Source organism: Girardinichthys multiradiatus, chromosome 9, assembly GCF_021462225.1.
Source record: "Girardinichthys multiradiatus isolate DD_20200921_A chromosome 9, DD_fGirMul_XY1, whole genome shotgun sequence".
Lineage (NCBI taxonomy): Eukaryota > Metazoa > Chordata > Actinopteri > Cyprinodontiformes > Goodeidae > Girardinichthys > Girardinichthys multiradiatus.
Window position 1 is genome coordinate 45,957,433 of NC_061802.1, and position 27,244 is coordinate 45,984,676.

The window sequence follows — 27,244 nt, forward strand, 5'->3', positions numbered from 1 at the left end:
AGAAGGGACAGAGCAAACTGTACTTCTTGAGTCAGCTTATGTCCTTTGGTGTTTGCAGCAAGATGCTGCATATCTTCTATAAGTCTGTTGTGGAGAGTGTGATCTCTTTTGCCATCATCTGCTGGGGTAGCAGCATCAGAGCCAGGGACTTAAAAAAGCTCAAGAAGCTGATAAAGAAGACTGGCTCTGTTCTGGGGACTACTCTGGAACCTCTGGAGATCATTGTGCAAAGAAGGATTCTTCATAAAATGAAGAACATTATGGAGAACCCTGAGCATCCTCTTCATGAGACTGTTGTACAACAACAGAGTGTCTTCAGTCAGAGGCTTCTTTAGATCTGCTGTAAGATAGACCACTACATGAGATCCTTCCTGTCCACAGCCATCAGCATCTACAACAGTTCTTTGAAGAAACCTGCATAATGAGCTACAACAACATTTAATTTCCCTTTGGGATTAATAAAGTATTTTTGAATTGAATTTGAAGGAATTGAATTAATACTAAATACGTCTTTCATTCATTAGTACCGTACACTTTTGGTAACAACGCTGTTATTATATGTGTTTCTGCAGGTGTAGAAGCAAGCAGGGTGTTATCTTGTAATCTCTGCATCCTCTTTTCTCTCATCCATTCTTTTCTCCTTCTCTCCCTTTTTGCCCCACCTTCTCTTTTTCATGCTTCTTATTTTTTCCTATTCGTTTCCATCTCCATGTCCGTCACAATTGAAATAATCCCAAAGCAGTTTCTAATAAAGTTTCTTCAATAAATATCAAGCAGAGCATTAAAGCGTTAGCCGTAATGCTCCACTTGTGAAAGTAAATCTGTTGGGCTTCTTCTTGACCCTCAGACAACAATTCTGAGTGCTACTCTGACATATAAGAAACGGTAAAAAAAAACAAAAAAACAATTTGGTGCTGATCGGATGAAAAATGTGGAAATTAGAAGCAAATGTATGGCCATGGCGTGACATCGTACTTCGCTATGCCGTCACAGCCACACCCTCCAGCCAGACCATCTCGTTATCTGTCACCAGGGACAGTTTCATGTTGATTAGGTGATGTGATTCAAATATGTACCTTTCAAAGTAAAACATTACATTCCTATTCTTAGGGGATAGGGTTTGGATGGTGTCAGGATATGGCCATTGCATAGTGTTCGGGGGCAGATATGGAACAAGACTAGAAGGATTCGTGTCTCTCTGACTTTCCTTGTGGGAGCTAATTTAGTTTTTTTGGCAAGACATCGAACTTTTAAGTCTGGCTCCACCTCAGCATGCTCAAAAACTCACGATTATGATAACTGTAGATCGCGCATCCTTTCTGAGCAAACTGACCAAATTTTAAACTGATCTATCAAAATCTCTAGGAGGAGTTTGATCAAATTTAGAGGCTATCAACATCAAAATTGGGGTCAAAATCGCAAATTCCATTCGAGATGGCCGACTTCCTGTTTGCTATAGAACATGGTTGCAAGAGCTTTTTAGTCTACCTACTTTCATACCTGCATGATAAAGTAAGCTGTTTTGAACATTTCTGGAGGGCGCTGTGGAGCCATTTTTACTTTGGCAAAACCCCCAAAATACCTAATTTTACACCAGGATTGATGTGTGTGCAAATTTTGCTGAATTTTCGAGTATGATAAAGCCTCCAAAAAGGCAATTCATATGACAGATGAATAATAAGAAGCGGTGCGATTACAATAGGCCTTCACAGCACTTAGCTACGCGGGCTTAATTATAATTATTTAGTTCTGGTAGGCCAACAATCATATCCATTCAATTCATAGTGTATTTTGAATATCTAAACAATTTTGATTAAGAATTATAAATTAGGAATAAATATGATTGTTAAATAATTTTTTTTAATAAATATTCATATCAAATAATCATAATTGCACAACATCCTTATACTTTAGCCACTGCAATGTGTATATTTGTCTATAGTCTCATGCTCCGCTATAAAAAAATATTTGTCACTTGGAACCAGAGTCATGGGGTACATTAGCCACGCATCAGCTGAAGGTCTATAAACTCACGGGCAGGTAGAAGACCACTACCTTTGGAAAATCCTTAGATCCAAAAGTGACTACAATCAGACAGCCGAATATCCGATCGTGTGCAGACAAAATTAAGTATGACCTGATGCTCAAGATGCTCTAGCGTTCAAAGGAAAGGGGATTATTTAGTACAAGCAGTGCTTGACTTCTCTTTCTGAGGTTACAGGTGCAACCTGAAAGCCCCAGCAGCTTGAACTGAAGTGGTTATCCCCCTGCCTGAAAGAGGACAGCATAAGAGCTGCTAGCTCAGTACACATCTAGTGTACCAACCCAGCTTAAGCGCCCACATAGCAGTTACATAGCAGCTGCAAAAGTCCTTCCCACACGAGGCTGGATGACCGGGACAACTCCCCTCCTCAACTTGTCGCCCCAGGACATCTCTTCTTCGGAACGGTTCACATAAGAGGTGATGTTTTGGGCAGAGAAAATTAGTTTAGGATGAAATAATCTGAATAACTTTTATTTCATGATGTTTGCTTTTGTTTGTGTTGAGAAATTCATCTATCTAAGTGCCAACAGCCTATAGCTGCTCAGCTAAGGCGAACAAACATCTCAGCATTGAAGCTAATTATGTATTCCGTGTGGTGTTTTAAAGTTAAGACAACTTTATTTAGGGCTGGTTTTAAACACACAGATCGGCTATAACACGCCATCAATGCTCATGCATTGTAATCCTTTTATTAATGGTATTTTAAAGGTACATGTTTGACTTTAAAGGATTGGTAACAAGCTACAAGTTTCCGCTAACGGCTAAGGCTAGGCACGTGAGTCAGGTGAGGACTAGTTAAGGATCATTTATCCAGAAAGGTTGTTAGCTTCTAATCTAGGAAATAATATTTCCCTAAATATTACTACACTAAAGGTTATTGCTAATTAAACACCATAAAGAATCATTTATCAAGTAAGGTCGTTGGTTCTTATTAAAAATAATTTAAGAACCAACAACCTTACTGGATAAATGATATTTCCATCATCATATTTCCTTACATATTATTGGAGCAAATAAAGACAGCTAACTGAAAACCAGTGATAAATAATTACCCAGAAGGTTGGTTTTATTTAGCAAATCATTATTTAAAATATTTAGTAAAGTAATGCTTTATTTGCTCTTTTGATGTTGCATTTTGAATGGTGGTTTCAAGTTATACCAATTATTGTCTAAGTTAGTTCCGAGACTAACTTAACCTCATTTGCCCGATTCCTTAAGATAGTCCTTGGTTCTCAAACATAAATAACATTGAATGGTAATGTTGCATCACTCTTTTGGTCATGGTTTTTAACCATCTTTGATACCTTTGTTCATATTGAGATTTTTTCTAGTATAGTAAATAGTTTGTTGTTTGAAATATATTTGACTTTGAGTTCACTTGTTTTTGTGAATTTATTCCATGTGTGTGCAGAGACAAACAATAATCACTACACCTTTATAGATTTCTGAGCTTTTTTTTAACACAGTTAAATGTTTCAGATCACCTACTAATTTTAATATCAGACAGATTTAGCTGGTCAAGCTGAACCGAGCTTACCAAGAAATATGATTAATCAAAGTTAATTTATGATTTAACAAGGGGGGGGGGGTTACTGCTTCACACATGTCCAAGTGGGTTTAGATAGTGCTTTCCCATAATAAATTAAATTATCATTTGGAATCTGCTTTTAACTTTGTCTGATATTGAAATTTCTTGATTAACTGAAACAAGTTTAACAGAAAACTAAAACTGAAGAAATTTGTAAAAGAGGAAAAATCTTTTCACAGGTCTCTATCATTACTCCAATGGCGTCCAATCAAGTACTTCTTTTTTATCTTAGAAACCCATCTTTGGCTTTATCTTCTTTATTTGTAAAGTTTCTAATAAACAAGACGAAGTGTGTACATAATGTTCACCTTATGTTATATTTGTGTGCATTATGTTTTTTGTTCTGCTGTTCAAGAATCAATATTTCTGTACCTTCCACTCTTTATTTTATCTCCAATTTTCTAAGATCCTGTGTCCACCTAACAGTCATTTCTTTTTTACTCTCACTTCCTTATTTTGCAGTTCTTCATTACCTCCTCATCTGTTTTCTTATTATTCAAAAAGTTGCATAATCATATCTAATGTTCATTGGTTCATCTCCTTTGCTTTCTTGACATTTTTCCTCTGTCCACTTTTCTGTTTTTGACCAATCGTTCTAAACTTCTCCCCTTTGTTAGTTCCACCCTCCCTTTCTTTGACACCTCTCTTTCATCAGGCTCTTCCCTTTGCTCTCAATTTCCTCCTGCTCTGCTCCCCTAACCTCACATCCGTCTCCTTGCAGCTTCTCATCCTTTTCTTCGTCTCTCCCAATTTCAACTCCTGGCCAGCACAGGACTGGTGGGGAAGCGTAACAAATCCCTGCTGAATGGCCTCCGCCTGACTCACCGTTCTAATGAGCAAAGATCAGTTGCGGCGGTCCTGCAGCCCCACCGCTGCCATTTCACTTACGCTCAGTAACAGTCTTTATAGTGACGTGTGTGTTAATGTGTGTTTGCTGTGTGTCACGGGTTATAATTCTGCTAACACAATCCCACAAACATGTGGAGCCAAACAGCAAGTCCCCATAAAGACCCTGTCCAGTGTTAGGGCAGGGAAACAGAGCTCTTGATAAACCTGAACACAGCATTCAGAGCAGTATTAATCATTTATCTATGCATCTATGGTGAAATGTGTGCTCATGGTCAGTCATCATTTCAGACAATAGGACCCTAGGTTATGAAAGAAATAGATTTATTGTGAGGATGGCTACAACAGGTGGAGTTACTTTAAGCTCAGTGCCACCTATTGGTAGACATGGGATGGCAAGTACAGAGTAATAGGGACAATAACCATTGTTCACTGTCCAACTGGACTATGAGACACCACGACAACCAAATGTCTTTTGTTTCTCTAAAAGAAAACTTTTTTTTTTCATCTTTCTGGAGCATCTTTAAATTTATTCCTATAAAATCATCAAGAAATGATAAAAAGACAGAACAAATGGCATCTATAAAATTTACTGGGTTAATTAAATGGGCTGTTATCTTAAAACTAAATAAATACAACCTGTAATTGATGTCATAAAGTACATGTAGTTTTTGATACACATTTAAAAAATCTACATGTTTCTGTGTTCAGAGATAAAAACATACAGCAGGTAAATAAGTATTGAGCAAATCAGCATTTTTTCAAATAAATATGTTTCTAATATTTCGATTGTAGTGAAATTCATGCCACGTTAGAGACAACCCAAGTAATCCACACACACAAAGAAGTCAAAGCAAATTAGGCCAAGAATAAAGTTGAGGGTAATAAACTACAATGACAGATGGAATAAGTATTTAATATACTTGCAGAAATGTATTACATACTTGGTAGAAAGGCATTTGTCTGGTAATGACAACTTTGATACGTTTCCCGTATAGAGAAAGTGTAGTAACATGACTCAGGTGTGATTTTGCCCCTTTCTTCCACACAAACATTCTCCAAATCTGTCTCCAAGGTTCTGGGGTCCCTTTTATGCACTCTAATCTTTAATTCTCTCCAAAGATTTTCAGTCGGATACAAGTCAGGTGACTGAGTCATTTAAGCAATTTTGCTTTCCTTTTCTGAAATCAAATAAGTTACCTTAGTTGTGTTTTTGGGACTATTGTTTTTCTTACAAATGAATCTCAGATTCTCATCAAGAATTTCCCAGTGTTGGAGTCATTTATTTTGGTTGCACAGTTGAACATACGCAGCTCAACAGACATCGCGGCTCTGACGTCAACGGGATTATAAATCCGCAGAGGGGAAACGTTTCGTGGCCATTTCCTGCGTGTCTCATGGGACGATGCAACGGAGGCACATATGTGGAGAGACAAAAGCTCGCAGGCGAACTTTTGCTCCACAAGGCCATTCCCGGAAGAGCTTGAAAGCTGGAAATCTGTCTGATACAAGAAGGTCAGAAGATTCATATACCGATCGAAGACCACGCCGACACCCGGCGCAGGTGAAAACCCACAGAGGTTTTATTTCCAAGAAGATGAGTTTCCTCCTTGTTAATTCAGTCGACTAGCGGTTCTTCATATTTTCCCCTCCTGCATGGATGAGAAGTTTACCATTTGTTTTGCTTGAGGTGATCACGGATGCGTGACCGTGACCCCCCTCATTTTTCTTCAGACCTGACCTATTGTCAACCAGAGAAGAGAAGGAATCAACGTCAAAGTAATTTCGTTCTTTTCACATTAAACCAGATAGGTGCATTTAAATGTCTGGGCAGGATGAGGCAGAGTGAAGGTGATTTAGAATCACCAGTAGTTAATCTAAGGTATTAACTTTTTGCATGCAATACTGATTGAAGTATTTTATACTGAGCTGTGTTTTGATTTGCTGTGCAAGCGCTGCTGAATTGTGCATGTTCATGTTTTGTCCGGCTTATCCCAAATCAGCCAGGAGTTAGAAGTTGGACTTTTAAAAGTTTTTAATTCAAAGCAACTGCGGTCTGGGCCTCGCCTGACCACTCCTTTGTTCCAGTTTTTATTACTGGAGTTTTTCCACTGAGTTTCCGGCCTCAGAGTTTTATGACTCTTTGTTCGAGATTTGGGGCAATCAGCTGTACGGCTAAAGGGGCGTAGCCCCACCGTTTTATCAGCTGATCGCTGCAATCGGGACATCAGCACACCAGGAGGACTTCTATTTCCATTTAACCCAAACTGAACATTTTATTATTATTGTTAGGTTGTCATTTTTATCCCCTTTGTGTAGAATGGTGCTTGTTAGTTAGGTGAAGGTTTTTGGACCAGAATAATGGTATATCAGGATTATTTGGCTTCAATAAATCTTCATATATATAATTAAGAGAAGCGTCTGTGTTTATTTTGTGCAAGAGTAATTTATCTGTCAAAACAAGGTCGAAGTTCCCCCACCTTCAGTGAAATGGTTGAATAAACAGTGACAGTTGGTGGTTTTGGTTAATAATTTGTAATTATTAAAGAGCTTTGAGCCCATAATCACAACACCAGAGGACATCTCTGATTTCTATTCATAAGTAATGATTTTTGGTTAAGAATTTTTTTTTTTTCAAATTATGATTTTTAATTATAATTCTTGATAAATATTAATTAATCGATAATCATAATTCTTACACCTGTATATTTCCACCCTCCACTCTTCAATTGTAGAAAGTCTGACATGTGCTGACTATGTGCTGTAAGACAGTTCACACTATGGTGTCCCAAACTTCATTATTGGCATGGTGTTTTTGGGTTGATGTGCAGAAGCATTCTCCCTCCAAACATGGTGTGTATATAGTGTGTGTACATATATATTACCTAAGAACCTACTGAGAACTTATTAACATTCATGTGTTCATCATTTATTTTACTCCCAGTAGGTCAAAGGTTTTATAAGTTTTGACCACATCCAATAAGCTTTTGAGTTTGTACAAAAGAATCAATATTTCCCACGCTGACCCCTTTTCTTCATATCTTTGGTACCTTATTGATCCTCAGTGGATATCAACTTTTGGGCCAAATTCCCACTGATTCTTATATGGTAGGTGCTCTGACTTCTTCCCAGTTTGTTGGCCTCGGTTTCTCTACCTGCTTTGTGAAAAATGACATCATGTTCTCAGCAGCGTTAGGACCTGGGGAGTTTCCTGCCAACAGGTCAAACATTTGAACAGGGTCGTTGAAAAGAATTGTGACGAAGCCCAGTTCCTTGGATTGAAAGCAAAACCCACACAAAACTGTGTCACAATGTTTAACTTTTGCACCACACAGGACTCATGGTATCTCTAACCTTCTCTTCACCGGACAACTGTAAATCCTACACAGTTATGTAGCACCCTCTTCAGGGGGAACAATCTTGGATACTTCTGGAGTTTATTAGACATTTGTCACAGCAGCTGAACCTCTCAGCTGGAACTTGTTGATGATCTAGAAAAGTATTCTTTTAGGTATTGTTAGCAGTACAAGTATGTAAGACCATTGTGGGACAAACTGATAATAGATAAGGAGATTTCTTTGGAGGCTACCATTCCTTACACGATAAGACAATGATTTCAAGCACCACTGCTCCTCAGTTATAGCAGTCGGTCTGCTAATTAGACTGATGAAGTCACTGCAACTGGTGGCAGCACAGTGGAACAGTTGCCTTGCAGGAATAGGATCTTGGTTCAAATAATAGGGTCTTCTCACATGGAGCTTGTGATTAAAATATTGAGAACCACTGCTCTAATTCTCTGCCACATGTTGTAAGTCTGGTGGAAGTTTTTACTCACATAAACTACAAAAGAAGTCCAGCTTCCTAGTTGCCAATCATTTTCTTCTGGTTCGTCAACACATAGAGCTATGTTGTCATTTTAAACCAAGGGCAGGCAGAAGGAGAGAACAGTTAAAGGAAATGGATGGGAAAAGGCCTCACAGGAGACTTATGGCTTAGTCAGTCACTCAGCCAAACACTCTATCAGCCTGCAAGCGGACAGTCTCAACCATATCCATATTCTATTTTCCATCAACCATTTATTAACAGCTTTCCACCAGCTGCTATGGTGTGATAAAACCTCCCCATCCTAGCATTTGTGCCATCCCTCCATCCCATTGTCTTATCCTGTTTTAAATATCTCATCTTATCTCTGCCTTGAGTAAAACAAATTCAAACACACATGCACAGACACACACACTAGGGATTACAGAAGGGATTTATCAAGGAGGGGAAATTGACCATCAGTGGGATGTCTTGCAGGTCGGACCGGATTCCATTTTTCTGCTCTGGAAGAACCAGTCGGACTGAGTGTATTATACTTGAAATGTTTTCTATGTTAGGACTTTCTACTAACATGCAGCTGACTGCGCTCAGAGCTTTGCCAGTATGTATCTTAAAAAAGATACTTCATCTAAACTAACCCGAGATTACAGAGATTATTCAATTTTCTTCTTCTTCCTTAAAAGGCATGGTATCAATTTGAAATTCTGTCAAGTCATTGTTCTGTAAACAAAATATCATTACAATGGGAACTGGGTCTCCTAGAGTTTCAATAACCCGCATAGTTTATTTGTTTTTACATACACAGACAAATGGAACTATGCCCCCCACCCCCTATAGATGTTAAAACATTAATGGCTTCATTAATCCCCCAACTTCTCATGTCAGTATGGTTATTCTGGCAAAATACATTCACATTAATATTAATCACAGTTTCCTTCAAACATACCCATGACAATAACTGAAAGAGCAGTGGACACTCTTGATATTTGCCATTTGTGCAATTTTGAACAGTGATGAAGAATGCCAAAGTCCTTATAGAGTCAGATTTTCCATGCAAGAAAATGTCATATTTCCATAACAATTCACATTAGACTACCAAGCAGGCTGTGGGGTGTAGAATCCTGGTTGTGAAATGGATCAGTGAAAACTATCACTTTGATCCATGTAAAAGGTGTTGAACAAGTGGAGTGATGGAAGCTTTAGTTGATTTACTCATGGGGAGTCGGTTTTAGAAAAACTTTATGTTTTGTCTTGGAAACCTATTTTTACTGTCTGTGGATAATCCAACACAAGCCCACAAGACTTGTCAAAATTATGGTGGGATAGGTATTACAGCATAGTTTCCCCCATTAATTTGACCCAGGTGCTACAATAAACCTACACCTGAACAGTTTGGAAGAGAATGCAAAAAGAATGACTGGACAGTGCTGGTACTTTTTGATGATGCAATGCTCTGAAATCTTGTGAAAAGCATATAAGCATGCTTAATTAAGAGCCATGGCCACAGAGTGTGCCATTTGTTTATGTGACAGCATGCAGTTCAGGAGTCTGCAACGCTGAAGGTCAGGTATAAATGTTACTATGTTTGCTTTGAGAATGCGATACAGCAAAGCAACACGATGCTTAAACCAAAAAGACAATGACACCACATTGTGCTTGAAAAGCAGTTAAAGAAAACGCTGTTATTGTCTTAGTATTTCTGTTTAAATAAGGTCTGTATCAGGTTCACACCAGGGTGCTGCTTACAAAGGTTCAAATAATGAAAGTCAAAACTTTCCTGATGTCTTGCTAAATAATGCCAAAATAGTTTAATAGGCAATGAACAGAAAATGTTTCCTCTGTTTAACAGCTCCACTCATTCAAAGACAATTACATAAACTACAGCATTTTGTATTTGTAAAGACATCCTACCTTATAGTGTAAGTGCATTTTTCTGCTCACTGCTGAGTTTCTAAAGGAATGTTGCACTAAGCTTTGTCCTTTTTGGGAGTTGTAACTCAAATTATACAAAAGTGCACCAGAATTCCTAAACAAGACATGTTTGTGAAAGGTTGTTATTGCTTTAGTCAGGTTTAAACAACTGATCATAACAATTGTGCTTTGACTTGTAGCTTGAAATCAAGTCACAGTTTAAGATTAGTGTATCGAACTGCATCGTGACAGAGGGGTGAACTATCTCTTGTTTTTCCATCTATGTATCTAAATCTAATCAGATTGTTGGCAGTGTGTTGCAGTACATATCATATTGCCTTCTCTTTTTTAACTGTGAGGTGTAATAGCTCTAGCAATTCAAGTTTTGTTCTTACATAACACTGAGGTGTGCAGAACACTAGATCCCAGATTGGCTATTTTTTTCTAAAAGAACCATTTAGCTTAGTTTGTGCTAGCTAAGAAATCTTACTTTTTTTGATCAATTGTGTTTTTTCACTGCTTAAAAAATAAACATACTCAAAATTGTTTCTGCATAAGTTAGTGGATTATATGACTATTTTATTACATTATCCAAATGCTGACCCTGCTAATTAAGTTACTGTGTGTGATGGGTAGAAAATCAATATTTAGCTGTGGATAATTTCTACAGCAAACTGAAACAAACGATACACACTAGCACACACAAAAAAATATTTTTTACACAATTTGTTTCTCATTTTTTCCTTAACTGGTTTATCAAATCATACATACATACATATAATGTTTTGACACATTCCATAGAACATTCTTAATCTAACAGGATGGCATGCCGGAAACCTTATGAAATCATGTGTAAAGCTGTGTGAATATGCTTGGATTGGTAAGGTCACATGTACAAGCTTCGGTTTTGTACAGGCTTCTGTTTTATACAGCCTGCATGTTTCTACATACCAGCATAAGTTTCACAGAAACAAATAAAGCAATGAATGGAATAAGAATAATCAAAGATTTGCAGAAACACATAAATTGCCCACTCATTTATAGATCCAACAATGCAACAACAAAAAACAACTGGGTTGCTTCAAGGTTTAGGACTACATAAATATATAGCACTGAAACTCTAAACACATTTATGTTGATTTAGAAGTGGCACAACACAGTGGCAATATTTTAGATCATTTTAGATTGTAAACTCTTCAAGAACCGGTTTTGCTACCTTTTGTGACGATAAGGAGCACCTGAGGGCCTTATTAGTAAAAGATAAATAAATAAGTCCTTCACAGTTTATTAGTTCTACTGTTTAATAATCCTTCCCATATACCTCAGAGCCCCAATGTCATGCTTCTTCTTCACAACGTAAACTGTTTGTGATTATGGTTAAATATTGTTTTATTTGAAAAGGTTTCCTAAAGTCATCCCTTGTCCATGAGGTTCTTTCAGCTGTTTGATGAATGATGGTTCTTTATACAGTACTGAGGGATTTGATATCACTGTTGCAAAGGTTAGGCTTCCACTTTTGTTTTGTATGCACTAAAAATCATCCAAAGTCTCAGGATAAATTAATAATGCACTATAATAAAACATCCCAATTATTCGAGTTTTTTAAACCACACATTCATATTTCCTGCAAGAGGATAATAAAGTTATTTTACCACAAACAAATGGACTTTTCCTCATTATGTCTCATACCTGCATATAACCTCCCATGAACAACATGTGCGAGACTGCATGTATAATGAATAAATAATGTAATATATTGAATTAAATGTGGTTTTTGGATTTTCATGAGGTTCTCACGAACGTTTCCTGAAGGAGATCCAAGCACAAACAAAATGTATTTACGTACAGAGTTCTCTGTCACTTTCTTTTACATTATCAGGCATTAAATAGTCTTCTTTTTGGGGTGTTTGCTGCCTGTTGGTCCTGAGGCAGCTTTGTCGTGAAAGAGGCTGACTGACTGTTGTTCAGGCTATTGACAAGGGAATGCAGCCAGGGTTCTGGCCTGTCACTCTGGTTCTGTGTGCTGTGGGCCCTTGGCTCCTACAAGCAGAGTTTAACTCCAGCACAGAGCCTAGGGCACATCACACACAAAGCCCACGCAAGCACACTAACACACAAATACACACATGCTAGCCCAGGGAATGGTAAGGTATATGAGTAGAAAGCGAATGTGTGCTGAGAGGATGCGCATGTTCTGTTCCTCACACTCCTGTCACTGTCTCATAAGCCTGCTCGTCTTCTTCTTCCTTCATCCTTGTGGTAAAAAATACAATTTATATCCAGTCTTCTAAGCTATAGTTGTAACGAATAAACAGCTACTGTTTCAAGTGTATATTCTATGTACATTCAATAAACTAGAAGATGAGTATAGTAATCACCAATCGGCATTTGTTTTTTTCTCTTCCACCATCTATACTGAGTGGAATAAATCCCTGGATGTTTTGTAGAATTGTCACAGTCTGGAGGCGTCCATATTAAGCAGTCTGATATATTGTGTACCATTGCTTATATAAAGTGAAAAGTGACTGACGTCTGTGTGGGTGGTGGATGAGCTGAGCTTACTTCTGTACATTTAACCTGGCAGATATTTTGTGCCTGACTGCCAGAAAGGTCAGTAGGGAAGCTGTGGGTTTGTTGTGAAAGTGGCTTTCCTCACCACCACCACCATCTCAATGTGAGACACATCCCTTAAGGACAGACACATTATTCAACTTAACAGGCAAATAAACATTTAAAACCATGGCTTGAAATTTTGTTGACCTTTGGCAGCAACTAAACTGCTCCTGAAATGACTTGCTTTGTTATCTTAGCCATGTGCTTCGGATCATTGCCACGATGGAAGACAGATTGTTCTCCTGGTCTGAGTTCCAGAGCACTCTGGAGCAGATTTTTTTGAAGAATCCAATCAAATTTGCCTGCTGTCATCTTATCCTCTAAGTAGGCCAGTTCAAGCCACAGAAGAAAATCCACACAGCACCATGCTTCTAGCCCCATGCTTCACAGTGGGGATGATGTTATCCTGGGGTGGAGCAGTTGGTGTTTTTTTGGCGTTCAAGCCAAAAATTTCCAATTTGGTTTTATCTGAGCAGAAAATTTTGTTTTTCCTGGTTAATCTCTAAAAATCATTATGGCTAAATTCAACTAGGTCACTATGTGCCTTTTAGTGCAGAGTTGCTTCCATCTGCCCAAACTACCATAATGGCCTGATAATTGGAGTGCATAACCATGGTTTGGCCTCCTCTTGCGGTTGTTTTATCTCCAAAGGAAACAAAGCAGCTTTTAAGTGACCATTAAGTTCATGGTCACCTCTCTGAACAAAGCTCTACTTCCCAATTACTCAGTGTTGTTAGGTGAAGAGATTTAGGGAAGGTCCTGGTAGTTCTTCCATTCCTTCTATTTCTAAAAAATGGAGACCAATGTGGTGTTCAAGATAATCTGTGCTCCCAAATTATTTTTGCACCCTTCCCCAGATTTAGACCTTGACAGAATCTAATCAGTTTGATACATTTACAGAAATGTCTGGAAACATGTTTTCACAACTTGTTTCAAAACTTGAAGGGTTATGCATACTTTTAGGTGGCACCATGTATAAAACTTTAATCTCTAATATGTTAAAACATTTGAAAGACCTACTAAACAGATCCACTTGACGGATATGTCAGGTAATACAAGGTTAAAAACAAAAGAATGGCTAAAAAAGAGAAAAGTACCAAGATCGTACCATGGCCTAGTCAAAGTTCAGTCCTGAACCTGACTTAAATGATGTGGTGGTACCTTAAAAGAGCTGTGCAGAAACAAATGTCTGCAAACGTTATTGAACTGTAGCAATGCTGTGGAGTGTGGGCCAAATAAAAGTCATGCAAAAATTGACTACTGCTAACACTGTTCCCACTAGCAGTTTAATCTTGGGATGTAGGTTGTTTCTACACACATTGCTTTGCTATGATGCTTTATTTTTATTCTGCAAATAAGATAGATGAGATGGATGTTTTCTTTGTTTTTGTTCACTGAAGCTTAGATCTAAATACCATTAGAATCTGGTAAATTAATTTTATTATGTCTTGACACACAATCCCTTAAACTGGAAGGTGTGTTTTTCCCCCTCATCACTATAGTTGATCATCTTAGATATACACAACTTTCTGTTATTACTGGTTTTTATGTTTTACAGAACCTACGGCCTTATGCTTACTCGTGCACAGACCTTAGCATGTACAAAAAGCCACACTCTACAGCCCCATAACTTTAACAGACCTATAAGCCTCACAGAACAGTCTGGACCTTTTAGCTTCCTTCGCTCAGGTGAGATTTCAGCTCAAAGAAATGTATGAAAAGATTTCAAACCTTTAAAAAGCGACAACCTCAGGGAAAAAAAAAAACACGTAAGAACACATCAGATCTGAATTGGAAAAAGTATCAAGCTGGATATCCATACTGTTATGGAATGGGTGATATGTTGGGGAAAAAAATAATGCATTAGGAACATAAGGATCCCACATCATTTGATGAAAATGAAAATTATGAACTCAGAAGATTTAATCCAAAGTTACCAAGAAATGTAAACTGAAAAAACTGATGCTACAATGCAAATTGGGTAAAATGTCATTGTAGCAACTCAAAATGGTACTCAGTAGTTTGCATGGCTGCTACATGCCGGACAATGTTGGGGCATGCTCCTTGTGAAATGGCGGATGGTGTCTTAGGGTATGTCCTACCAGATCCTGACCAGGGCATTACTAAACTCCTGAACAGTCTGAGGTGCAACCTTGTAGTGTCAAATGTACCTGAACATGATGTCCCAGAAATTTTCTATTGGATTTAGGTCAGCGGAGCATGGAGGCCAGTTAGTGGTATCAATTCCTTCATGCTCCAGAAACTACCTGCATACCCACCTGAGGCCAGGTATTATCATGCACCAGGAGGAACCCAGGACCCAATGAACCAGTGAAGGGTCCAAAAATGGGTCTAAGGATTTCATCCCAATACCTAATGGCAGTCTCCCAATTTAATTATGTGAGGCAGACACCCTGTCTACTTTTAAGGCTAGGCTTAAAACTTTCCTTTTTGTTAGAGTGGCTTAGATTGTCCTGAGCTATCTCTGTATTTATGCTGCTGTAGGCTTAGACTGCTGAATTACATAATGACCACTTTTACTCTCTCTGCTACATTCTTATACTACTCTCCAATTTTGTGTCAATTGCTGTTATTTCAGCTTTTAACTCTATGTTCTCTGTTTTTTTCTCTTCTTAGAAGCTACATCTGACCTGTCTCTGTGTTTAGCTGTGGCGCCTTCCTGGAGGGGGCCATCGGCTGAGCTGCTGCTGCCAACAACTTAATGCTCACCTTCTACCGATGATACACTTGGCCCTGTCTTCCAGTGTTTAATCTTGTCTCTCCTAGACTTTGCTACTGGCTGAGCTTCTACTGTGATTAACTGTATGTGCTCTCTTTCTTTCTCTAGACTTGAAAACTGGCTCAGGGTTCATCTGCTTAGCTGACTTTCTCTCCTAAATGAATCCTCTAAAGAAGCCATAACCATTAATGTTTCAATTTTCTTTCCCATAGAAAGTACTCCTAGATCAGTGCTTCTGTGTTCTTTTTGTGTCTCTGCTCTGTTCTGTCAAACCCGCAGTCGGTCGTGGCAGAAGGCCGCTCACACTGAGCCTGGTTCTGCTGGAGGTTTCTTCATGTTAAAAGGGCGTTTTTTCCTCTCCACTGTCGCTACATGCATGCTCAGTATGAGGGATTGCAGCAAAGTCAACACCAGTGACTGTCCACTGTCTCTACATGCTCATCCAGGAGGAGTGAATGCTGCAAGTCACTGACTGGATACAATCTGCTAGGTTTCCTTAGATAGAAAAACCTTTTAACCAATTTGAATAATAAACAGGATCTGAGTGCACTGTTTGATATTTAGGATTAAATGGAATGTATGTACCTGACTTGAAATCTGTATGATTTGATTGAATTGACTTGATTGAATTGACTGTAAAGTGCTTTGAGACGACATGTGAAATGGCACTATATAAATAAAACTGAATTGAATTGCAAATTAAAGTCCATCATATTCTGAAAATTGTTACCATTTTTTAAGATGTAACACCATTACAATAAAGTTATTTGTTTGCCAGTAAGTGTCATGGCTTTTTGCCAACATTTACTTTGGTACTGCAAACTGGAAAAAATTGAAATTTGTGATTTCATATTTGAAAGGAAAAACATTAAATGATGACTATTTTTTAAAGGAGTCTACAAAGGTTTAAAATGTTCTGCATTGTGCATGAGATTGCTATTTTTAAGCTTGGCCCTTCATATTGTAGACTTTTTGAATTATTTATATGCACTGCTTTACACCTCTTATTACAAACTCAACAAAATGATAACCGACTGAGTGCCTGGAACGTAACCTAACATGAAGTAACAACTAAGCTGATTATGTAACAGATAGCTGGTTTAATATAATTTTTGCCTTTTTTACCTGAATATAATTTGACTTTAAATTTCCTTCCTTTACTCTTATTATTGTCAAATAAAATACAGTGTGAATGCAAGCAGCAAGAGAAATAAGAAGAAGCCTTTCCCCTTTGCAACAAAGACAGAGTAGCTGAGTAAAAACATCTATGTCCTTCCTATCAATACCTAATTTATTATTTGCTGTCTCAGTAAAGAAAGATGCAAATTTCAATTACTGTAATGGTTTCCTCCATGCCTGATTACAGTATAATTAGATCTTAGAATAAAGACCATTCAGCAGTGTTTATAGACCACTGATCCAAAACCCTACAATTTTAGCTTCAACCCCAAAAAAGAAACAAATACCTAAATGGTAAATTATCAAAATAAATTAACTAAATCGTCATTACTTACCCTTTAGTTATGGTAAGAGTTCTCAAAATAATCAATATTTTGATATAACAGATAATAAAAACATTTGTTTTTTTAGGATACTGGTTTATTTCTATGTCGACATGCACTGCTGGACGTTGAGAACAATTGTAAAATGGCTAGTGGGTCCAGAAAAGTCCCTGTTTAGCTGAAAGGGGAAAAAACTAAAGCTTTGTTTGGAGGTATTCTACCTCTGAGGCAGATAAACAGAAAACGCCACAGAATACTGATGAGCCTTGGTGCAAGTTGTAGTAAAGAGTGATGACTACAAATTCGAAGAAGCCTCTTAAAGACAACTACTGTGATGTTTAAAAGAAATCTAAAAATGCTAGTAAAGTGCATTTTTCCTCAATGGTAATCTGCTTTTTATCCAAGTAAAATAAAAAAAAGACTAAGGTTACTGTAGTGGAAACACGCCAATACATTTTTTCTCACGGGCCTGTAAAAAAACTGTTCATACTGTCTATATCAAAATAGTATTTTTGGGCTAAAAGTCAAATAGTTGTGATTCTTATCCCCCAACAGTGACAAGGTTATGAGTGTAGTGTCACATATTTGACAAGAAAAGTAAACAAATATGTGGCCTATGGTGTCAAGTTCCGGTAAGAAAACTGCATTGTGATTGTTTCTAATGCACAAAGAACCCTAAGCCCCTGGGACGGACAGGAGGTGGCCTTTTGGTGTCTGTGGCAATGACACACAAGCCACAGCGACGTGTCACACCAGTGGGAAGTATTCTGGCAATGTGCTTGGGTGTTTGGGCTATAAGCAAGCTACAGTCTATATAAGGAGGCAAACGGGCTGGTGATGGGGTATGCTGTGGGGCTAAGGCTAGTGTTTTGCCTAAAGGCTGCAATTCAGTGCTTATGTAGGAATACTGTTGTTAAGTTCCACATTACCTTTTGGTTTGAGAGAAGGACCAAAACTAGTAAGTTAAGAGAGGGAGGAGATTATTGACTGGCTTAATATACCACCTATTACATTGTTAATGCTCCACATTGAAAATGCAGTAAAGAAAAGCCAGCATATTACAATTTGATGACAGCTGGAGCTGACAGAGTAGCCATTTGTGACGAGCTGAATTTAAAAGCGTGCACTTGGTGACACTGCATAAAGCTTATAGCCACCTTAGGCCTCCAGAAAGAGGCCACATCCTCAGTGATGACTGTTTTAGTCAGGAAGGATGGTGGCCAGTAGCAGTACCATGTCTTTGCACGACTTTGACAGGCTACATAGGGAATGGTTTACGAAAGCTACGATGACCGTCACTGGTTGAAAACAACCAGAAGGTCCTATGCATGATGTTTCAAAACAGCAATTTTACGAGGCCAGCTATAAATACAGAGCACCTTCAAAGACAAACGCAGCACACCAGTGAAAAGGAATATACTCTTCAGAAATACCAATAAACGACCAGTACCTCATAGGAACCAAACAGAAGACATAGATGAGGAAAGCAGAGGTTTCTTTGAGGACTGAGATATGTAGTTCTGTGCCCCCTGGGAAGGATTGGGCCCACCTTCCATCCATCCACACAAAAACAATTTTTTTTTAAGATGAGATAAATACAAAAGAACAAAGAATGAAATAAAAATCAAAGTTCATTAAAAAGGTCAGTGGCAGATCTTGTCTTCATCACAACGCCAGGAATAGCATTCATGTCACATGGTGTCATGACTTTTTCTTCTACAGAGGGCCCAACTCTTTAGTGGACTGAATATTTTAGCTGTGAAGTAGTGGGGTATTACAGCGGTTAGTACCTCCAGCATGAGCGTTTCAGGTTAAAATCCCAGATTTCTTTATTGTGTATGGAGGTTTTCCTAATTTTGATTTCTTTTATTCAATTTTTTTCATGGTGCTCAGGCCTGCTCCCATAACCAACCTGGATCCATGGGATCCAGGGTGGTTCAGGTTTTTTTTTCTGCACATCAGCACATAAACCCAGTAACAGCGAAGCAGGAACTATGTCAACTAAAAATGAGTAAAATAATTTATTATGGAATGCATATGCTGTAACAAAATAACATTTTACAAATAATGTAAAAAGATATTGGAAGGTTCTGTTATTGGCATAACATACAAAATCTTTTGAAAATGGAATAACTGCAGCTTATAATGCAATAGTGCACGAATAGGACTGCATTTCTTGGAAGTAAGATTGTTGGATTTTTTTTTGTGCATTTTGCTTCTGAAAGCTATAGTTGCATAGTGCTCATGTTTATTCATCAAAGATGTGTCCTACCCAGCAATCACTCTCCTTTATTATGGTTATAGGAGACCGTTTGAAAATTAGCTGTTATACTACACATTTTTGAGAATGCTGTTAATCTGTTTAAATATATAAATTCATAACATTTCATTGATAGTTCTGAAGTTTGTGGTAGTTGAATTTGGTACATAGATCATTTGGTAGAGTGTAAAACGTCTAGAGAAATCAAAAATTTAAGAAAGTCATGTGACCTACATGTTTTACACAGTTGTTGCATTTTCAAATGCTTTTTTTACATGCTAAGGCAATAACAATAGAACCAATCCAATATCTAAATAACCTATTACCTCTACTGGTAAAATGTAACGTTATTAGCTTAAAAACGTTAGTAAATTATTAGAAAGTTATTTCCTTTATCACATTTAAACTAGACAAAAGTATTACATTTTCAGAAGGAAGTACGTTATTGGTCATTTTGGTTGCTACATTGTTATTTCTCTGTGTGCGTGTTTTTCCATATCAGTAGTGGCAAACATATTTAATTACTGAGCTTTTTTAATGGGATCATGTCCTTAAAGAATGAATCTGGCAACAAGCATAGCTGAACCTATCCATTCTTCTTTTGTGTGTGTGTTTGTAGGTGACAGAAGTCGTTGGGTGGTGCACACACAGTTACCCACACACACTCTCACAACTACCGCATTCATCCAGTTTTATATGGTGATGGTGCCCCCGCAGTGGCCGACAGGCGCAACTTTCCTCCTCCCCCTTCTTAGTCGGGAAGAAGATAGAGAAACCTCTATAGTAACTAAGAACCCCCTCCATCCTGACACCTCACAATAGGCCTGGTGGAAGCTTTACTTTCATTAAAACACAGATCCAGCGTAAGAGCAATATTTTAAAGATACATATTTCATAAACTAAAAATTTAAAGAGCTGACTATCCAAATAGAGTGGATAAAAAATCAGTTTGAACAGAACCTGAGCAGAGACAGAAGACTCCCATTCTGCAGGTGGTAAAGGACACATTGAGGGATGCTGAATTATCCGCTCTCCTAACGCTGTAAATTGTATTTGTGAGCGCAAATTCCCAGCAGAGCTTCTTCAGAGCCTCTTCAGACCAGAGCTTAGTTTTCTAACGCGCCTGCTTTGCACAGCTCACTCGGCGAGAGTGCGCAACTGTGTGCGTCCATGCGCTCGGAGCGCAGAGAGAGGTAGTCAAAAGTAGTAGTAGACAGAAGGTAAAAAGATGTGCCTTTTTTCACGGTTCTCAGCAAGGACTGCCACGCTTTCCAAACCTAAAAATACAGGCATGAGGATTTTCTTTTTTTAAAGCCAGACAGCGTTTATCTGAACTTAACCGCTCACCAAAACATCTCCAGTATAATTCTGTGTGAAAAATCAAAAACTAGCCCACTCCATCGTAGTTTCTTGATGTCAATGGGATATTAGCAGAGCCCAAAAACCAACTGACTTAATGCCTCGGGGACCTTACAGAATTGAGTCTAGACGTTTATTTACCGTTAGAGAAGAATCACATTCGTTGCGCTTTTTCTTGCCTCAGACTATATTCCTCTTTTACGTCCCGTTAGGATAAGGTCCAGTCCTCCCAAAAACCACATAGGGAAGAAAATCCTCACGCTCCAGCGTTTGGAAATCAAACTGGTGCACTTCTCATTCCAGAGGTTATAAACTCAGCTCAGATGCGGTCCAACACATCCACATGCGTGGAAAGAAATGAAGGAGCCCCCCTTTAGTCCAGAACAAGTGTGCCGTAAATCCAAAATGTGTTTTATTCTTTATAAATAACTGTTGTAAGAAAGATATTCTCCTGTGACCAGCAGGCTCCGGATTTCTGGACGCGCACCGGTCTACATCTTAATGAAGGTGATGTTTGGGGAAACAGGAGACAGATTTTCCCCCCATCGTCCGCTCCTCACGATTCAGGCTGCGCTTGGCTGATAAAACACCGTCCTCTCTCCCTCACTCTCGCTCTCTCTCCCCCCCTTCCCACCCACAGTCTCTGTCGTAGGCTTTCATGGAGCAGAGACGCACCTAGCGGCCTCACATGGAACACCACCGGGTGATTCCCACCCCTCCCTCACCTCAGCGCGCTCTTAAAGAAACATGGGAGTAAGACTCATCATTTTCTCCTCGGACTTTTGGGGAGCAGTACTTGAAGTTACAAATAATGTGCAAAAACAAAATATGGAGAAATATGGAGTGTGTGTTATGAAAGACAAAATTAAAAGTCAGTTAGGCAAATTACAAGAAAGCAACATCATTCATGAAAAGGACAGAAACATGAAAGAATCTACAAATTCTATTAAACATGATTTAAACTTTAATGTATTTATTCAAGTGGCATTTTATAACAAATTAGTGTTTTATAGAAGTGGGCAGATTTATTAATAAAAATATATAAAATTCTTAAAATAAATTACACTTTTATGGTGGCAGGATTATATCACACTAAAATAGCTTTGACAAATCCAAACTTTAATTTGAGTATATTTATTCAGAGGGAGGAAAATCATCTTAAAATATAACAAAATCAAATGCTGTGGTTAATACTTTGTGAACTTTTGTCAATAGGATAGCACTTGGTCTTTTCCTGTAACATATCACAAGGTTAGAGCATAGAGAAAAATGATCTTTGACCATTCCTCATGACACAATCTCTCTAGAACATCAAGAGTCCCATTCCCTCCTTGATGGCTTTTTCTCATTACTCGTCATGGGATTCAGGGCTGGGGAATGTGATGGACATGGGGTAATGTTGACTTTGTGCCTGATAAACCATTTCTAAGTTGATTTGACCTTTTTTTTAATATAGTTCTGCTGAAATATCCAATGACCAACCAATTTGAGTTAAACAGTTAAAAATGTTCATAGTTCAGTGTTGCACGGGGCAGCTGGTAGTACTGGTCTTTCTGCATGGAGTTTGCATGTTCTCCCTGTGCATGCGTGGGTTCTCTCCGAGTACTCCGGTTTCCTCCCACAATCCAAAATCATGACTGTTATGTAAATTGGTCTCTCTAAATTGCCCTTAGGTGTGAATGGGTGTGCATGGTTGTATGTCCTGTGTGTCTCTGTGTTACCCTGCGATGGACTGTTGACCTGTCCAGGGTGTAACCAACCTCTTGCCTGTACACTGCTGGAGAATGGTAGCAGGCCCCCTATAAGCCAGTATAGAAGATGGATGGATGGATATTCAGAGTTCAAGATGCCATGAACATTAATAAGATTTTCATGGGACTTTCTCAGGGTCCTGACAAAAACCTTTAAAAATGGAATGGAAACCTGTAGGTTATTTCTTTTTGTTTCTGAAGGTATAAAACAATCTAATTGGACAGTGGTACCACAACAACATTAATCTGCATGCTCTCTAAAAGACTTTGAAAACTGTGCAGTTCTTCCAGAACTCTGAAATTATTTATCATCACACTAATTTTTTGAAGCATGCTCTTCCTTTAATCCAAAACAGATGTGTTGTTTTACTATAATTTTGTCTGAAGCTTCTTATGAATGGGGTTAAGAGTAAATATGATGTGGAGCTAAATAAGAGCTGTGAACTAGTAATTGCCACTCTTAAATATGATTATTGTCCATGGCAGAAATAATACCCCTACGTCTGAAGATATTATCACCAGTCTTTCAATCTCTGCAAAAAGTTGGCATCATTGTTCAAAGCAGTGGTCCTCAACCTGTGGTTCCTGGACTCCTGAAGCCTGTGAACAATAGATTGTGGTCCATAAGAAATATTGCAATAAATCAATAAATTTATGACACTTAGGTAATGGCAAAGGGTAGACCTATAACCTATTAAATAATAGATCTAAGCCACTGATTGGTTACAGTCGTTTTAATGACTTTGAAATGCATTAATACTCAAACTTTCTACTCTAGGAAACACACATTGGGGCTGAAGAATGTTTTGGAGTCAGGGCTAGGATTCTTTACAACAGAATAAAGACAGGTCCTTTACTTTAGGAAAATAAATAAATAAATAAAGGCTCCTCTTTTAACACTTAAGAGGAAGAGGGGCCCACACTCCAGTCTCTTCCACAGGTAGAAATGTTTGATTTCATGTTTGAAACTGCCCAAATAAATGTTTAATTTTTTAAGGTTTAAAGGTTAAAAGCAGAAGTACAAAGGTACATAAGATAATTTGAAATTTCTAAGAAATAAAATATTGGAATTTTTATCAGCATTTGAATTGTAAAAAACATGCCTAGGAATAATTTTCTCCCCAACTCTAACAACTTAAACAGCCCAATTATGAGAAAAAATTATGAGAAATTTATGTCGAATCTCCTTTTGAAGCGCTATGCTGAAACAAAATCTAGTTTGGAGTCAAGCTTCTTTAGCTTCATTTCTGGTTAATTCTATACTTCTCTGCTCAGTAAGCCCAACATATCTGGCCCACCAGTAGAACCGGTGTCGCTGGCAGGCCTGATCCATCAGACCCATTACCCCCATTTCCTTGTAAAAACCATAATTTGTGTTTACCAGGAACAGATTCCTTTTATGGCTCTGCTAGATTTAGGGTCTGAGCAGAACCTTATTAACTAAGATCTGGTTCTGAAATATAATATTCCAATTCAAGAACTCTATTCACCCATAAAGGTTACTGCATTGGATGGGCATGCTCTTAATCCTGTCTCCCAGCAGACCCAACCCATTAAACTGGTCACTTCAGGTAATCATCATGAGTTTATTTCATTTTTCATATTTCCCACAAATTAGTCCCCAGTGATTTTAGGTCACCTTGGCTTAAGACCTACAATCCTCAAATTTTTTGGGCACACTCACGCATCGAAGCCTGGAGCTCAGGCTGTCATGCATCTTGCCTTCGCTCAGCAGTTCCACCCTCTTCTTCCCTTGCTGAACCTCAGTCGGCCAGTGATCTCTCCAACATTCCCCCTGAGTATCCTAATCAAGAGTGTTCAGCAAAGGTTTGGATTTGTCACTGCCCCCTCATCTGCCCCCTCATCTTTCCTTAGAGAACGTGAGACCATGAAACAGTACATAAACAACTCCTTGAAGGTCAGCATAATCCATCCCTCCTCATCACCAGTAAGTGCTGTTTTTTTCTTTGTTGCAAAGAAGGATGGAACCCTCAGACCCTGCGTAAATTATCTTAACCTAAATGAATTAACTGTCAAAAATAAATACTCATTTCCTCTTCTTTCTTCAGCCTTCTAATCAGTTCATGGAGCAACTGTCTTCACCAAACCAGACCTACGGAACGCTTACCATCTGGTTTGGATCAGAGAAGGAGATGAGTGGAAAACCGCTTTCAAGACCCCCGTTGGACACTGTGAGTATCTAGTTATGCCATTTAGTTTAACCAAAGCCACTGCTGTTTTCCAGGCTGTGGTAAATGATGTCCTGAGAGACCTTATCAACATGTTTGTTTTTGTTTACCTAGACGGCATCTTGATCCTCTCCACAGACCCCAACGAACACATAAAACATGTCTGGTTAGTGCTCTAACAGCTCCTTGAAAACAATCTGTCCATAAAAGCTGAGAAATGTGAATTTTATGTGCCATCCATAACTTTTCTTGAGGGTGGACAGGTGAAACTGGATCTCAGTAAGATGTCAGCACTACAGGACTGGCCTACGCCTACCAACCGAAAAACAGCTTTAACGATTTCTTGAGTTTACCAACTTCTACCGTTGAACAAAGGTTCTCCATGGCACCCATTCTTATCAATCCGGATCCCAAGTCTCAGTTCATCATGGAGGTGAACACATCAAATCTTGGGGTCGGAGATGTCCACTAGTTTTCGTAGAAATGGTTTAGATCAGCTTTAAGCTAGGAGTCTAACATGTTTACACTAAGGGAACCTACAGTAATGGAAGTATAAAGTAAAAAAAGAAAGTAGAAAAGAGGTTAAATTCTTCCCCCAGTTGGGACTTAAGAAGTTATTATTTAGCGCGGATGTCGGATTAGACGTGTTTAAGCGAGGCTCCGTTCCAACAAACAAAGTTTTTCTATAAAAACACCACTTTCGGACCAAAGACGTTTAGGAGAGTTTCGTTACACTTGCATGGTATAATTCTAATGATGGCTCCAAAGAAACAAACAATAAAGAACCCGAGGAAGAATGTCTGGTACCTTCTGAGACAGAGTTACCAACTGAGCTAACGGCTAACCCCTCATTACAAAGTGCAGCTACTCTCTCTGCTGTAAATGGGATGAGGAAACAAATGGATGAGAGATTTGACTTGCTGGAAGAATCTTTGCAGGCTACCCATTCTACATTGGCAGAACACGTCTCGACTTGATACAGTGGAAGTAATGAGCAGCAACCACAACAACAGGTTAGCCGCACTCAACCTTCAGGCTAAATATCTGAGGGATGCTAACAAGACTCTACAAGATAATGTGGGGGACCTGGAGGCACGTTCCAGATGCCAAAACATAAAGATCATAGGTTTACCTGAAAATGCTGAGTCTAACCGCCCAGTTTAATTTCTGGCCAACTTTATTGAAAATTTGCTGGGGAAAGAACATTTTCCGAAGCACATAGATGTGGACCATGCACATAGACTGGGGGGACAGCCTGCTAGTGATCCTAGCCAACTCCGACCTCATGTGTTAATAGCCAAGATACATAACTATAATGTCAAGGAGCTCATTATGAGGCTTGCAGCACAACAATCTCCCCTGATGTACCAGGGCCACCGCATCCATATCTTTCCGGACTTTCCGGCTGAAATTATGAAACAACATCAAGTCTTTGAAGACACCAGGAAAAGGTTCAAGTTGGCTGGCCTTCGCACAGGATTTATTTGTCCTGCCCTATTGAGAGTCACTCATGGAAATGTCACCTCAACATTTAACACTCCAGGGGAAGCAAAGATGTTTGCAGACAATCTTGATACATAGAGATGCCCCGGGAGAGACTGTGGATGGCGGTTACCATAGCTAAATTTTAATTTACAGCAGTCTGTTTACTTGACAGTTCATTTTTCAATACTTGTCTTACGTACCTTCTATAATTGTTCTGGGGTGGACGTTTCATTCATATGACCTTTATGTTGGAGAAGAAGCAAGGTGTTTGATTGTTATTAGCATTTTCACAACTTAGTGTTAGGCTAAGCCTGGTTGGATTCCCCATGTTAACGCTATGTTTAGGTGACTTTTTGGTACTTTTGTATGTCTTTTGTTTGAGGCTTTCACTATATCCACTACTCAAGCAACTAATGTAATGATGGGTCATGTTTCCACTAAACCACTAGTGGTAGTACTGGGGTTACTATGGTTAGTTGGAATGTAAAGGGATTGGGGCATCATGTTAAATGAGCGAAAGTGTTATCTCACTTAAAATCTTTATCCTCTGACTTTGTGGTCTTACAGGAAACCCATATTAGACCATCAGAGCAGCCTCGTTTTAGATGTAATTGGGCATATTTTTTTTAGTGTAACTGGACTACTGTATTCTACTCATGTCACTCTGGTCAATATTTATGGTCCAAATGTTGACGATTTAGGTTTCTTTCATAAAATATTTGATAATTACCCGACTCCCCCAGTGGGCCCACCACCTGCAGGGGGAACCGTGAGGGACCGGTGCAAAGAGGATTGGGTGGCGGACGAAGGTGGAGACCTCAACGGCCCGATCCCCGGATGCTTAGGCTGGCTCTAGGGACATGGAATGTCACCTCGCTGGGGGGGAAGGAGTCTGAGGTTGTGTGGGAGGTCGAGAGATATCGACTAGAAATAGTCGGGCTCGCCTCCACGCACAGCGTGGGCTCTGGAACCCATCTCCTTGAGAGGGGTTGGACTCTCTTCTACTCTGGAGTGGCCCACGGGGAGAGGCGGCGGGCTGGTGTGGGTTTGCTTGTTGCCCCCCAGCTCAGCCATCTCGTGTTGGGGTTTACCCCAGTGGATGAGAGGGTTGTATCCCTGCGCCTTCGGGTTGGG

The 27,244-nt window shown here is 38.9% G+C and overlaps 1 protein-coding gene across 1 annotated transcript in view; it reads right to left on the reverse strand.

Annotated features, from left to right (window-relative positions):
* The window catches only part of nlgn1 (neuroligin 1), a 411,986-nt gene extending 390,748 nt beyond the window's left edge, over window positions 1-21,238 (reverse strand). Inside the window, exon 1 of the mRNA XM_047375411.1 lies at window positions 20,827-21,238. The gene's annotated coding sequence lies outside the window, so the exon portion shown is untranslated. The remainder of the gene's footprint in view (window positions 1-20,826) is intronic.
* Between the last annotated feature and the right edge of the window lie 6,006 nt (window positions 21,239-27,244).